The following is a 12,922-nucleotide window of genomic DNA, read 5'->3' as shown; positions in this document are numbered from 1 at the left end:
GTGTAACAGTTTCCAACACTCTGCAGACTCGGGAACTGCAGCGCTCCAAACCACCTCTGCTATTAACATCAGCACAGAAACTGGAAGCACACAGCGATGCAGCTCCTGCAGGTGGCCCAGTCCTTTGGTGAATATAAGTTATACGGACACAGATTCCCTGTGTTCAATCTCAGCTTCTGAGGTAACTGGGTTTGGCCGAAGGAGATGAGAAGTTGAGGGCGTGTAATAAGAACCTGTACAAAGTCATTATCAAGTCATCTTGTAGAAACTTCATGAAGTAATAGTCCTGACGGGTTTGAGAGTCGGTAAACAGTCGGTATTTTGACCTTGCATTTGGAGTGACAACGTCCAACAAACCATAATGTTAACGCTTTTAAGGAAACCTAAGGAAGCAGGACACGGTGAGGTATTTAAGAGATCACAGATGGATGAGATCTGACAGAAGTGGAGTCAGTGGGAAGAAGAAGTCATTATTTGATGCCACCATCTGTGGACAGTGTCCGCCCTCTCTCCTTTATTCAGCAGGATCTCTTCAGCTTCAGATCCACCTTTGGAGCAGCTTCGGCTCTCCATGTTCAAAACTCAAGTGCCGCAGTTCCCCCACGACTTTGCTAAATTCACTTTGTGGCTTTTTGAACCTGGAAATGGGGGAGGAAAAAAAAAAAGGCAAGGAGCACGAAAGGGAGTGGAGGGTGAGGGGGTGGGATGGTTTGAAGAAAACAACCAGGCCTCAGAAAACTTTTGGAAAACAGCGTCACAACCAAAGAGGCATAATGCCTCATTGTGGAGGCTGAATGTGCATGATTGTGTGTGTTTGCTGGAGAATCTGGAAGGCAGAGGGAGGGGGAGGCGGGACACATGTGATGTTTGAATTCAACCTGATTGTGAATTTTCAAAAAAATAAAACTTTTTTTTTGTACACAACAAGATGCGATTGAGGTGAATTTTGTTATTTAGGACACAGGAAATGGCATCTGGCGGCAAAAACCCTGCACAGAGGTGACTGTGTGTCACCGTGAGTGAGAGCGCGCACAAACACTTAAATGCTCGTGTTCTTGCCAAATGTGATAACATGTTACCTAACCTTAGTGTGATGCATCATGTGATGGCGGATTCAGTGCTGGTGTTGGCGGCAGGATACCTCTTTGTGTGTATGTGTTTGTTCAGCTCTCAGCTTTTGCTTGTCGTATGCTTCATGCTTTCCTGCTGCCTTCAGGAAGCAGCTTTCAGGACGGCCTGATGGGTTTCCTGGCAGGACCCTCTACCCCCCTCCCAGTTCCTACTGGGAGACAATAGGAGGTCTCACAGGGCATGGAGGTGTGTGGTGGTGGGAATTTATTGGGGGAGTAGTGGGCTTCCCTTCAGGAAACTTTAGACCTATCCAAGCAGCAGAGAGGCCTCTTGTGTGTGGATGTGTTGAGCTTCATTTTAGTTTCTGTTCAGCCTAAATGTCCTCATGAGGATGAGGACTCCTGTGAAAGAGATTAAGCTCAGGATTAGCAACTGGCTTTAAGTTTCAGATTATCAGATTGGAAGTAAAGATTCTGAAAACGGACCTGTAAACTCTCTAAATGCAGAGTTGATTCTTAAATGGTAATTACAGAAACTCTCACCTCTATTTCAGAAGCTCAAGTTTTTATTAATGTCCATTGAGCTTTGTTTAAAGACATAGTGTGTAAAATCTCATCGCTAGATGTCAGTAGATTGGAAGTCGTAGTCAACTGAGCTCTGTTTTCTTACTTGTTCCAATTCAAGTGCATAATTTTTAGAATAATCTATTTTTGCTGCTGTTAGCCACTGTTAGCTGCTGTTAGTGATTGTTTTGTTTTTGTTTTTTTGAAATGGCTCTAACATTGTTAGATGCTTAGTAAATAAATTACATGATGTGAGAATGTAATCAAAATGTTTTTCAGAGAGAAAGTGTGATTATAGGATATTCAAACATGACATTAGCAGGTTTTAAGCTAATGTTAGCTTAAAACCAGCTATTGTTGTTTAACTGGCTTGTTGTCAGCTGTCCAGTGATGTCTAATCTGATAACAATTTGTCAAGTAATTTCTGCACGTTTCTCACGTTTTAAAGCCCTGACTTCAGTTCATGAGATAAGGCTTAAAGTGAGGAGAAAAAGGATGAGGTGTTGATGAGGGTGGAGGAGGAGGGAAAAATAATGAACCCCTGGAAGATGGCTGCCCCTCCTCGAGCCTGGTCTGCTGGAGGTTTCTACCTGTTAAAAGGGATATTTTGCTTCCCACTGTCGCCAAGTGTTGGCTCTTAGGCACTTGTCTGTTTGTTGGGGTTTTCTCTTTCTTATTGTAGAGCCTGTACCTTACAATATAAAGCAGCGTGAGGTGACTGTTGTTGTTATTTGGTGCTAAAAATAGACTAATGAAGATTGCTGACAAAATCAGGCAGGATGATTCAATTATTATATTCATGGATGTACAGAAAGTGTATTAGTTACCTTCAAACAAGAAGGTAAATAAATTCTAAGCAGCTCTTTTACTCTAGACTATTCTAGCTGTGTGTCTGGAAATGCAAGTTCTTTTGAATCTACAAATGCCTGTAATGCAGTGTAAAAATGCACAGATTAATGGATCAAAACTTGATCCAAACATCATGAAAGTTAAATTATATAATGATAAGTGTATGGTATTCATTCTGGGGTGGATGAGTGTGTGTCTGGTTTGTATCTTTGCTTCTATTAGTCTGTACGTGTTCACATTTCTGAATGAGTTTATTTTTTCTCTCGTGCAAATCAGTCAGACTGTACAAGCTACTGTCAGGGAGAGGATGTTGGCTTTCGTCCCTCTCCCCCTCATCATCAGTCTAGTCGTGTCTCCTCGTCTCTCTCCCTTTTTCTCTCACAGGCCTCCCTTCTCGGGAAAAGGGTGGCGTTGGGGATGAGGTCATTCTTTCAAAACATGGCTCCGATTCTCCAACCAACATGTTTCCTCCTTCATGATCTGGACTGACCAGTGTTCCAGTCCTCGTTAATAACACATCTATGAGTGTGTGCTGGGATTACAGGATACCTCTCCTCTCATGTTCCATGTTTTTTGACGGGGAAAAAATGCAGCAATATTATTCTGTATTTTCCATTTTTGTTGTAGCTTAAAGGTAACTAACATGCTGGGTTGTGTATCCAGTGCAAAGAAGCTCTGACTGATGCAATGAAGCAATTTTGGGAAAGTATAAGATTTTATTCATTACTTTGCTAAGTGGTTACAACTTGAGTGCTAGTTTTTTCATTCAGTTAAATTCAATTACATTTGATTTATATAGCTCCAAATATGTGCTTTATATTGTAGTCGAAAAGATTTGTAACACAGAGGAAACCCCTAAAATCAAACAACTCCCTATGAGCAAGTAGTTGACAACAGTGGGAAGGAAAACCTCCTTTTTAGCAGGAGGAAACAATCAAACCAAACTCGGGGAGGGGCAACCATCTGTCATGACTGTTTGGGGGTATATGCTTATGCTTGCAACTTTGTGCATACATTTTTGCAGGTGATAGATTTCAGGTGTGTTTAGTGGACTGCATGATGGATGTTTAGTTTTACTTTTGAATGTCTTAGAATCAAGCTGTTGTTGTTCTAACATATAGACATATTTTGTACCACATTCTATGATGTACAGTGGATATTCTGATGATTTTAAGTCTTTCATCGTTTACGCTGGCTGGCTCTGAGAGTGTCCCAAACTCGCTGCAGTAGTGTTCTGGATAATGGCCGTCCCCACTCAGAAAATACAGGTGGTGATGTAGAGGTTTTGTCTGAGTGGTCCAAGAGAGTGGACCATCTCCATCTCTTGGAGCCTGTACTCCTATATCAATCAAGTGGCATGATGCTGGTGTTTTCCACTCAGTCATGTCAGCTTACAAAAATCAAGAAATGCACAACAAGCTGTAATGATACCAAAGTGTAGCTTGTGCCAGCAGACAACAGCAGCTGAACAGGTCTTTATGTTTCAAATATATTCAGTAAAAGTAACATAATACATATATTGTAGCACCAGCTGGTGGCTACTTGGACACATTACATGACTGTGTTCTGTAGCTGTTGCACAAAGCTGGCCAAAAAACCCTGTAGTTTACTAGTGCTGATCTGGATTCAAACCAGGAGACAAAACACAATCCTGAAATCAAAAGCTCATGAACTGCACTGCTAGTGTACCCACCGATGCTGCCATTACCTGAGCCAGCCTCTTCCAAATTACAGCACACAATGTTCGTACTTATCAAAAGTATTAGACTCTTTGGTTAAAGATACACGAGTCAAAATTTGTCAAAAGCACCCACAAATACAGGCAGTTGGAGCATTTAATTAATTTCCGCTTACAGGTGTTTATTTTTTAAGCGTTTAGTTTCTGTGCACCAGAATAGAGCTCCAGTAGCTATGACTGCAGTTCAGCACCAAATTTTAAGAATTTGTTAAAAACACAGTTTGTTGACATGGGAAGTACTGGAGCTGCTCAGCCACAGAAGCCCATTCCACTGAAGCTCCCAGTGTGCAGTTTCTGTGCTGATGTTAATACCAGAGGAGGTTTGGAGCGCTGCAGTTATTGAGTTTTCAGAGTGTTGGTGACAAAGTATGTGCCTCAGCTCTTGGCGATGTGCTGTTACTTGATGTAGTCTGACATTTTGCGGCTGAGTTGCTGTAAATCCTAAACAATTCCATTTTGTAGTAATACTCCTTATGCCTTGCAACAAAGCTGACTTTGTTGCAAGGCATGTCATTACAGTACCATGCTTTAATTCAGTGAATTTTCTAGAATGACTCATTGTTTCAGGAATGTGTCTAAAAGCAGATTGTGTGGTGCTTGATTTTATAAACCTGAATTCAGAGATTGAAGGATGTGACCCTCAGTTTGTGATGTTTTGTGAATAAATTGACAAGTTTGTTCACTGAAACTTGTAGTGTGACATTTGAGATGTGTTGTATTGTTTTAAAACTTTTACATTCAGACAAGCAATAATCAAAAATTAGCCAAACCAACAACAACAAAAAACATTTATCTAAAATAAATTAATGGTAGGACCTAGGATGCTGCATTGCATGTGTTGAGAAGGTTACTTTTGGAAAGTAATAGCTTACTTTAGATAAGCTAATAGATAATTTCCACAGCCTGTCTTTATCTTGTCTTCCTTCTCACATCACAACCTGTTGCAGCAGACTGCCGCCCCTCCCTGAGCCTGGTTCTGTGGGAGGTTTCTTCCTGTTAAAAGGGAGTTTTTCCTTCCCACTGTCGCCAAAGTGCTTGCTCATACAATTGTTGGGTTTTTCTCTGTATGTATTATTGTAGGGTCTACCTTACAATATAAAGCACCTTGAGGCGATATTTGTTGTGATTTGGCGCTGTATAAATAAAATTGAATTGAATAGATTAGATTAATAATCCCCTGTGAAAATGGATTTAATTATTTTGGAGTAATTAACAGCTAATTTGATCACTTGTTTAAGTAATGCCTTATTTAAACAGGAAGGTCCTCTCTAGGTTGACCTGCATTGTTAAAACAAAACCATGTCATAAACAAAATACTGCTGAATTTCCTGCACTGAAACACATTCTTGTCTGCCGTGCTCGTGACCAGCTGGCCACGTTCTCAGACTCCGGTTTCAGAGCAGTGGGCACCAATTTCATTGGCAGATGTGAAATTCGAAGAAGACAAAAGAACAAAAGCAATGCACTAAACTGCACAGTTAAAACAACAACAACAAAAACACCCTAAAAGTTATCAGTGGTGTGAAAACAATCACTTTTGAGCTGTTTAAAACGGTGTCACAGCTGTATATCTTTGTGTATACGGTGTGTTTTGTGCCAGCCTCAGACTCTGCGTGTGTGTTTGAGAGTGTGAAAGACTTGACAGCGGGGCTCTCAGCTGGTTAGGGCTCGGGGTGTAGAGGGAAGGAATGCAGCTTCTTTCTGCAGTCTGTAATTTGCTGTCATCAAATCAGAGAGAAAAACAGCAACACATGAGAGGAGCCGAGGGAAGTGTGTGTGTGTGTGTGTGTGTGTGTGTGTGTGTGTGTGTGTGTGTGTCTTGTGGATAGCTGGGGGTGAGAAGAAGGGAAAAGTCATGTGAGAAGGGTTAAGATGAGGAAGACAAGAGCTGGGAAACGAAGAGGAGCAGGGAGGAAATGAAGGGAGCCGTGGAGGAAGAAGTGAGAAAGAGGAGACTTGCCCGTTGACTCTTGTTTTAACAATCTAATGAACTTGCAGCGCAATGGGTGACTCTCTTTAATGAGTAATGCCTCAGCATGTCTCAGCATTCAATGTGGTGTTGATTTTCGGGAGTAAAAGTCTCCTTTTTTTGTTTTTTACTTTCTGAATGGCGCCTCTTACAGCAGCTGCTTGTTTACAGTATTTTCTTCAGTTTGTTTTCTGTGTTGCTCCGTATGGTAAACAAATTATCTGAAGTGGAAGCATTTCTGAAGGAATTGTATTAACTTGGTTGCGTCACTAGTGTCAGCCTTGAACTGTTAAGCCAACAATTTAAGCATGGAAAACGCACTATTTTCAAGGAGTGTCCTTTCTTCTATTCAGCAAGTTAAAACAGCCCTACTGAACATGTAATCCAACAGCTTCACATTAGTAAATATGGACATAATACCACAGTCTGCAAGGAGGAGGAAAATATACAACACACAGCACTGCGACTCATACCTAACTGGATTCAATAACAACAGGCTAACTGAACCTTACTAAAGCAAACAACACTGAGACTCAATTTGTGAACTGCAGACAAGTGCTCAGACAAAAACTGTAGGTAGGATTACATGTTACTAAAAGTGACCGCTGAATCGAGATTTCTGTGACTTGTTTTTGAGCTCTGCTTAGCTTGTGTTTGGTTTTAAACAAAGCCAATACAAAAACTCAAAGTACTGCTCTCTGCTTTGGTCGAGGCCACATCTTTAAAAAGCTTTTGTGTGGCTTTTGTCCGATTGGCACAGATACTGCAGCGTTGTGTTTGCTGTGGTCTGGGAGTCAAATGTGGCTGAAACACTGAGGGGAACCTGAAGCCCGTACTACTTAGCCAGGTAACTTAAGAAGTTCATACATTAAAGTCTTTTGTTTTTTCCTAACTTTTTTCTTTCTAGACTAAATATTATAACATATTACAGAGTTAGTTAATAATGTATAACAAAATAGCTCTAATAGATACAAATGGCTCTGCTTCTAAATATCCCAGTATATTGCACAAATTGGATATATATGTGGTTAACACTGAGGTGCCCCTCTTATCATGTGGTACTTTTTTTCCGTAGAGGATGTGTATACTTGTGCATTATATGGAGGAATTCTACGGGCAGGAATAATTTCCTGTGTCGTTCAGTGATGCATTTGGGTAATCTCGGTCTCTCACTGAACGCGCTCCTGTGATTGGCCAGCACGTCATGGAGTGGGTGGGAGGTGTTGTCCAGCATTGTCCTTATTTTTGACAACATCCACCTCTCTGACATCATCTCAAGGGAGTCCAGCTCCATCGCCACAGTTTGAGTCTGTTGGCATCTGCGACCCTCAACCTGCCACAACAGACTCTCAGAGAATCTTGAACATTGTCTGACAGATGTTAAGACGTCAGCTGCTTCAGAAAACAGAGTGTAGAGTGCAGTGGTGTTTATTGTCAATATGTACTCTGTTGTATTTATGAACCTCAAACAGGAAATTTGTTCATACTTGTCTACGGCGGGTCTGTAACCTCTGTACAGTCTATGAACTAACCTTCGTAAGTGACCAGCGTCATTGCCCACGTATATTGTACATGTTCATAACCATGCGGTTAGTTTAAATGCATTATATGCCTTACACTGAGGCGATGTTTGCTGATAAATGATCTCACTGACAGATTCAAAAACTGCGGGTTTCCAGGAATTCCCAGGAGGAATTGGTGGTGCTGAACAGGCCAATTACAGGAGTGGCGGGCTGCGTTGAGCCAATGCTGACGTGCTGCTGGTAGACCTGTCCATGTTTGTGACTGGTCAGATGCCAATGCCAAATTTCTTTCATGGCAATGAGCTTGCAGCTAGATTAACAAACCCTGGGTTAACTATTGATAACCGCTTTCGTGTGACCGCTTAGCCTGATTGTGGATGTTGGGGAAAGTGAAGCCTGATAAGGAAAAAAAAAAAGATATCCCGGGTATGTTGAACTTGCTTTGTAGTACAGGACCCAAAGCAGTGGGTGATATGAAACGTTTATCAGTACTGCATTCTTTCTTCTCTTTGCACTGAAGGTTCTTACTATCAAGTCCGAGACAACAACCTCTGACAAGATTTGGAATAGTTAGTCAGCAGCCTGTGTGAATGTTTACGGGCTTTTCTTTGACAGTAAAAGGTGTATGTGTGTGTGTGCGTGTGTGTGTGTTATAGTCTGAGCTGTCAGATGATGTGTGTGTGTGTGTGTTTATAGGTTATCAGCAGTCTGCCAGCTAGAAGGACGACTGGCGTGCTTCAACAGCGTGTGTTAGGAATGTGCTTGAGGCTACTGAAAAACGTCTGTGTGTGTGTGTTTGTGCATGGCTACAACAGTGTGTGTTGTAAACTAAATGAATGACTACGTGTATTCTAAAGTTTTGATTGTGTGTGTGGGTCAGGTCGCTGTATTCAACTTCCTGTATCCAGTCTTTGCTTTAAATCTGAAACACACCAAAACAAGGTTTGTGCCAGTAACACTGACCATCTCAGACGCCAGCCACTATCACCTGTGATAGTGGCATGTGCGTCAGTGCCGTTAGACATAAACACTGTGACAAAGTGGGATTACATGACTTACTTCTCACTTCTCTAAGAGCGAGGAAGCAAAGGTGTATCCAATGTGCACGTCTTTTGATGTGTTTTTATGTATATGCTGCGCCTCAACATCCATCCATCCATCCATCCTCATCCGCTTTGTCCGGGGCCGGGTCGCGGGGGCAGCAGCCTAAGCAAAGAGGCCCAGACCTCCCTCTCCCCAGCCACCTCCTCCAGCTTATCCGGGGGAATACCAAGGCGTTCCCAGGCCAGCCGAGAGATATAATCTCTCCAGCGTGTCCTGGGTCTGCCCCGGGGCCTCCTCCCGGTGGGACATGCCTGGAACACCTCACCCAGGAGGCGCCCAGGGGGCATCCTTGTCAGATGCCCGTACCACCTCAGCTGGCTCCTTTCGATGTGGAGCAGCAGCTGCTCTACTCTGAGCCCCTCCCGGATGGCCGAACTTCTCACCCTATCTCTAAGGGAGAGGCCAGCCACCCTTCGGAGGAAGCTCATTTCTGCCGCTTGTATCCGCGATCTCGTTCTTTCGGTCACTACCCACAGCTCGTGGCCATAGGTGAGGGTAGGGACGTAGATCGACCGGTAAATTGAGAGCTTCGCTTTTACACTCAGCTCCCTCTTCACCACGACGGACCGGTGCAGCGTCCGCATTACTGCAGCTGCAGCCCCAATCCGTCTGTCGATCTCCGGCTCCCTTCTCCCATCACTCGCGAACAAGACCCCGAGATACTTGAACTCCTCCACTTGGGGCAGGAACTCATCCCCGACCCGGAGTGGGCACTCCACCCTTTTCCGGCTGAGAACCATGGCCTCAGATTTGGAGGTGCTGATCCTCATTCCCGCTGCTTCACACTCGGCTGCGAACCGTTCCAGTGCGAGCTGGAGGCCCTCACCCGATGAAGCCAACAGAACCACATCATCTGCAAAAATCAGAGATGAGATTCTGAGGCCACCAAAGCGAAAGCCCTCCGCCACTTGGCTGCGCCTAGAAATCCTGTCCATAAAAATTATGAACAGAACCGGAGACAAAGGGCAGCCCTGGCGAAGCCCATCACCCACCGGGAACGAGTCCGACTTATTGCCGGCAATGCGAACCAAGCTCTTGCAACGGTTGTATAGGGATCGAATGGCCCGTAGCAATGGGCCAGACTCCCCATATTCCCGCAACACCTCCCACAGGACACCCCGAGGGACACGGTCGAATGCCTTCTCCAAGTCCACAAAACACATGTAGACTGGTTGGGCAAACTCCCATGCACCCTCAAGTATCCTGGAGAGGATAAAGAGCTGGTCCAGTGTTCCGCGACCAGGACGAAAACCGCATTGTTCCTCCTGTATCCGAGGTTCGACTAACGGACGAACTCTCCTTTCCAGCACCCTGGCATAGACTTTCCCAGGGAGGCTGAGGAGTGTGATCCCCCTGTAGTTGGAACACACCCTCCGGTCCCCTTTCTTAAAGATGGGGACCACCACCCCGGTCTGCCAGTCCACAGGTACTGCCCCTGATCTCCACGCAACATTGCAGAGGCGTGTCAACCAGGACAGCCCTACAACGTCCAGAGCCTTCAGGAACTCGGGGCGGACCTCATCAACACCAGGGGCTCTGCCACCAAGGAGTTGTTTAACTGCCTCAGTGACCTCGCCCCCGGAAATTGGCGGGTCATTCCCCTCATCCCCAGACTCTGCTTCCTCCTCGGAAGACGTGTCAGTGGGATTAAGGAGGTCCTCGAAGTATTCCTTCCACCGCCTGACAATTTTCTCAGTCGACGTCAGCAGCGCTCCGCCAGCACTATACACAGTGCAGGTAGAACACCGCTTTCCCCTCCTGAGACGTCTGACGGTTTGCCAGAATCTCTTCGAGGCAGTCCGAAAGTCTTTTTCCATGGCCTCTCCGAACTCCTCCCACACCCGAGTTTTTGCTTCAGCCACTGCCCGAGCCGCATTCCTCTTGGCCTGTCGATACCTGTCGGCTGCCTCCGGAGTCCCACAGGCTAACCAAGCCCGATAGGACTCCTTCTTCAGCCTAGTGGCTCCCTTCACCTCTGGTGTCCACCATTTGGTTCGGGGATTACCACCACGGCAGGCACCAACCACCTTGCGGCCGCAGCTCAATGCAGCAGCTTCGGCAATGGAGACGCTGAACATGGTCCATTCGGACTCAATGTCCCCAGTCTCCCTCGGAATGCTGTTGAAGCTCTGCCGGAGGTGTGCGTTGAAGATCTCGCGGACTGGGGCCTCTGCTAGACGTTCCCAGCACACCCTCACTACGCGTTTAGGTGCACCAGGTCTGTCCAGCGTCTTCCCCCGCCACCTGATCCAACTCACCACCAGGTGGTGATCAGTTGATAGCTCAGCCCCTCTCTTTACCCGAGTGTCCAGAACATATGGTCGCAGGTCTGCTGATACGATTACAAAATCAATCATCGACCTACGGCCTAGAGCGTCCTGGTGCCACGTGCACTTATGGACACTCTTATGTTCGAACAGGGTGTTCGTTATGGCCAAACTGTGATTAGCACAGAAGTCCAATAACAGAGCACCGCTCTGGTTCAGATCAGGGAGGCCGTTCCTCCCAATCACGCCCCTCCAGGTCTCGCTGTCGTTACCCACGTGAGCATTGAAGTCTCCCAGCAGGACAACAGAGTCTCCAGGTGGAGCACCCTCCAGCACCCCCCCCCCCCCAGGGACTCTAAGAAGGCTGGGTACTCTGAACTGCCACTCGGCGCATAAGCGCAGATGACAGTCAGGGCCCGTTCCCCGACCCTAAGGCGCAGGGAACAAACCCTCTCGTCCACCGGGAAAAACCCCAACGTACCGGCAGCAAGCCGAGGGGATATTAGGATACCCACCCCAGCCCGCCGCCTCTCACCAAGGGCAACTCCAGACTGAGACAGAGTCCAGCCCCTCTCCAGGAGACTGGTTCCAGAGCCCAAGCCATGTGTAGAGGTGAGCCCGACTATATCTAGCCGGTACCTCTCAACCTCACGCACTAACTCAGGCTCCTTCCCCACCAGAGAGGTGACATTCCATGTCCCTACCTCAACATGTCATAGTTTATTCATGCAGTAGCACAGTGAGATGCAATATAATGGATCATCTGATTGGTGTAAATTTAACACTGTAGATTGGGCAGGCCAATTTAGTGCAACATGTTGTAGGTAATAACGATGCAAGTAGGTAAATGGTCTGAGAAGCAACGTATACACCGATGCATTAGGTTTAAAAAAAAAAAAAAAAGTAAATATTAAAAGTAATAACAGTAATACAGCCATTGGTAATTATTAACTTACTAATCTAACAGCGTTATATGTAAAACTTTCACCAGGCTATTAGTGATTGTAATCCATCTATGTATGAATGATGGGCAACAAACTTTGACATTTTCATACCAGTGTGAAGGCTCCCAGCTTTGATTTCATTTCATTTATATGGCAGAAACACTGCTAACTGATCAACAATTAAAAAAACAACAACAACTAAATGGATGGATAAATAAAATTCATGAACGAACAAAGAGATGCAAGTGAAGGAAGTGAGGGGACATGTTGGTGTATTAAAAAACAATCGTAGACATGGACTCAATGCCGGCCTCAACTGTTTGACATTAACTCATCAGACTGTAATCAGAGTTGGCTTTCTCCACAGAACAACTTTTGAATTTTATAATAGTTTATTGTTTTGTGTAAAATCTCTCATTTCTGTGCGCATCAGTTGGTGGTGAGCTTAGCCGGTTTCTAGTCTAAAAGCGAACTCTTTCTGCAATGCAAATTCTTATTGCATCACTAATTATCTCTTTGTTTGAAATGAACGTTTTTCTTTTTGCCTTGACTATTTATTGGTGGGAAGTAGCAACATCCTGTAGCATTGTAGTGACAGAGTGAGCCAAACAACTCGAGGCTTGAAAACAAAAAATCCACTTCCTGTATGGCATTCCTGCTCTTTCTGTCTCCTTTCCTGTCTGCTTCACTGTCCTATTCAGCAAGAAAGGTTGAAATGCCCAAAAACAAACCAAAAAGAAAATACCTGCGAGAGAGTGCATTCTGATCTGTATCATAGCAGTGTTTGTGTGGTAGATTAACAGGAAAAAAGACAAAGCTGTAGAACAGCTTCCTCGGTATTGACCCACCATTTTTCCCAGTATGCTCTCACTGAAGGTTGTGTGTGGCATTTGG

The 12,922-nt window shown here is 44.9% G+C and overlaps 1 protein-coding gene across 6 annotated transcripts in view; it reads left to right on the top strand.

The window, feature by feature from the left end:
* Nucleotides 1-12,922, top strand: part of kank3 (KN motif and ankyrin repeat domains 3) — a 43,819-nt gene that overhangs the window by 17,205 nt on the left and 13,692 nt on the right. For 2 of the 6 annotated variants that reach the window (XM_085381335.1, XM_085381332.1), the window contains exon 1: nt 6,951-7,037. The exons of 2 other annotated variants lie outside the window; for them this stretch is intronic. The gene's annotated coding sequence lies outside the window, so the exon portion shown is untranslated. Of the gene's footprint in view, nt 1-1,325; nt 1,594-6,950; nt 7,038-12,922 lie in introns of those variants that run through there. 2 more of the 6 variants (XM_085381336.1, XM_085381333.1) reach the window with 2 other exon arrangements.

This window comes from Rhamphochromis longiceps, linkage group LG15 (genome assembly GCF_057381845.1).
Source record: "Rhamphochromis longiceps isolate RC_006_pf linkage group LG15, R_longiceps_female_GT1.1, whole genome shotgun sequence".
Taxonomy (NCBI): domain Eukaryota; kingdom Metazoa; phylum Chordata; class Actinopteri; order Cichliformes; family Cichlidae; genus Rhamphochromis; species Rhamphochromis longiceps.
Note: the sequence above shows the minus strand (reverse complement) of the source record. Positions and strands in the feature narration are given on the sequence as shown.